This window comes from Elephantulus edwardii, unplaced genomic scaffold, assembly GCF_000299155.1.
Source record: "Elephantulus edwardii isolate Elephantulus edwardi_28Jun2011 unplaced genomic scaffold, EleEdw1.0 scaffold00050, whole genome shotgun sequence".
Taxonomy (NCBI): domain Eukaryota; kingdom Metazoa; phylum Chordata; class Mammalia; order Macroscelidea; family Macroscelididae; genus Elephantulus; species Elephantulus edwardii.
The window spans coordinates 16,223,369-16,226,443 of NW_006399800.1; positions in this window are offsets into that span (position 1 = coordinate 16,223,369).

Below are 3,075 nucleotides of genomic sequence, written 5' to 3' on the forward strand. Positions count from 1 at the left end.
TAGAGAGGGTTAAACCAGGCTGCTCCTTAGAGGCAAGGATTCTGGGGCTTCGTCTGACATACTTTGGACATGTTGTAAGGAGAGACAGGTCCTTAGAGAGGGACATCATGCTGGGTAGAGTAGAGGGACACCGCAGGAGGGGAAGACCCTATATGAGGTGGATTGATTCAGTGTTTGGGGTAATCTGGATGGGTGTGTCAGAGGCAATGAGATTGGCACAGGATAGAGCAGGGTTTAGGGCTGTTGTACATAGGGTCGCTATGAGTCGCGAATGACTCGATGGCACATAACAACAACAACAACAACAACAACAACAACAACAACAACAACAAGAGTAGAGAGTACAAGCTCTACATCATAATGGAAAGGCTACTGTAAATAGATCATTAAGCTAAAAAGTGCCTTGGGATCCTAGAGAAGTCTGATTTTGGTGTAGTGAACAGTGGAGATCAACCCTCAGGCCATCTGCCCTAGAACAATGTGGGCTGGAGAACGAGTTTCTGAGCACGTAAAGTATAACTTTAGAACTCAGAGCCAAAACTCAACACACAGAAAACCTTTTACATCCTTACTGTAACTCTCTTTGCTTTTTATATATACAAAAATAATTTTGACACTCTACTAATATTTGAAACCCAAGTGATCAATAAGTAGAAGTGTACATGACTGTATTTGACTTTCACTGTGATTAGGAGGGGCTTTCCGAACTACATCTCATTTGTTAGAAAATCATAGATCTGAATCAGAATCTACTAGGTTTCTTCCAAATCAAAAGTTTATTATTGTGTTATGAAAATAAAAGCAAATGATCCACTTGTTCAGACATCTGATCCGTACATTCTTGGGCAAGAAAACATGATTTATTTTCTAATACTTGGCACAAAAGTCGAGGATGCTTGGGATGTTTTTGTAATTAAAGAAGAGATGTGAACAGAATGTTAACTTGTTTGGTTCTTGACATGTTGTACTTACTTGTACTTTCAATTTAACATTAGATTTCTCAATGTTGTTGTTAGGTACTGTCTAGATGTCTAAGACTCGTAGTGAGCCTACAAAATATAGATTTTTGAAAACTTGTGGTATCTTGTGCTATCCTCACAATCTCTGCTATGCCCAGTGTTATATACTCCTTGTTGCGGTCTGATTTTTCAATAGTAGCGCACATTTGTAGTCATACTTAGATTATGCTTTGAAAATGGCCAAGATAGTAATTTATGTAAATATTTATTAGAAATAAAAGAGAGAGTAGAAGATGTTCTCATTGCATGTTAGATTTATTTCATGTTGTTAGTGGTTGCCAAGTTGGCTCCAACTCAGAACTGTCCCTTGGAAAGCAAAACAAAATCTTACTGGTCCTGCAACACCCTCACAATCTTGAGTGGCAATCAGTGGCAATCTTCTACTATGGCAGTCAGTCTTGTTGAGTGTCTTCCTCTTTTTCACCAGTCCTCTCCTTTGCCATGCATGACGGCTTTCTCCAGTATTTGGCTTCTTATGATAACATGTAGGATAAAATTTCACTATACTTGCTTCTAAAGAGCATTTAACTTTTCTTTTAGATTTCTTTTAATAGTTCGATGAGTGAACTCCATGATTTGCAGGGTTTTTCTGTGTATGTTTTTGTTCTTTTTATCTTTTATTCATTGATAGAGATAATCATTCAGAATAGTTCTTGGAACAAAAGAGGTGCTCTAAGATTTGTTTAATGAATAAGGCTACACTTAAATATCGAAAATGCTAAAATTGTGAAAGGTTTTCCCTGTTTTATGTTAGTCATCTTCCTTGAGTTTTGTTTATTATATTAGCCTTCCTAATATTTACATTCTGTGCTTGCAGGGAGGTTTGTAATCTTGATCTTTGCCCATGACTTGTAGTAAACTCTTGATGTGGTCACTGGGGGAAATTTGGCTTTGCTCAGTGAGACTTAACAAATGTGATGTACACTGCGTTCCATTAGATGCTTCCAGAGTCACCTCATGTCTGCCAACTCGGCTGCTCTTTTCATCTGACACATACACACACAAGCATATCTCCGATAAAAAACTCAAGTATTTGCTTTTAAGTTGTTTCTGACTCATGGCAAATCCAAGTGTGTGTCACAGTAGCACTGCTCCGTAGGGTTCTCAGGGCTGTTACTTTTCAGAAGTGGATTACTAGATGCTCTTCCAAGGCTTCACTGGATACCATCAACCTTTTCTACTAGTAGCTGATTAACATTCTATGCTAACCAAGGACTCCATGTATCCTCCTCAACACTCAAAATCTGTCCCTCTATTCTAATTCACCATGATCCTTCTTCAAGTTTCTGAAGCAGTCAGTTTTTACAGGGGAAAACTGTCCGCCTTTCTCCCTTGGAGGGCCTGGTGGATTCTAACTGTAGACCTTTTAGGTTAACAGCCCTAGACAATGCATACTGCATCAGCAAATTCAAAACCAAACTCACTGCCAGGGCAGCATCTTTTCTATGTTCCTATTTCTCCTGCACACCTAGCATCACAGGTCACAAATCCACATTTGTTTACACTGCTATTAAGGACTAGTTTTATTTTGCTTACTCCAAATTTACTTCAAATTGTTCCTTAAATCAAACCCTACTTCTTTCTTTTTTTATTCTTTGTGGTGGTGGTTGTTGTTATGTACTGTTGAGTTGGAACTGACCAATAGTTGGCCTTCCAGGAGGTTTTTAGAACCAGTAAATTGCATGGGAGGAGATTGTCCATCTTTCTCCAATGGAGCAGCTGATAGATTCGAGTCCCATGCCTTAGAGTTGGCAGCACATTTCCTTACCACTAAGCAACCAGAGATCCCTGGCTTTCTGAGAAACTGTAATTTTGAACAAGTGGGAATAACCTCAACATATACAAATAAAGTAAATATATGCAAAATCTTTACTCCTCTAAAGCACAGAATAAGAACAAAAGAGGTGGAATGAAAACACTCAGAACAGACAAAGGAAACACCGCATGGTTTAAAGTCAGAAAAGGATTGCATCAGGGATGTGTCTTGTTTCCATATTTTTTTGTTTGTTTTAATTTTATTTTTTTAATAATTTTAATGAACATTTACAGAGAATTT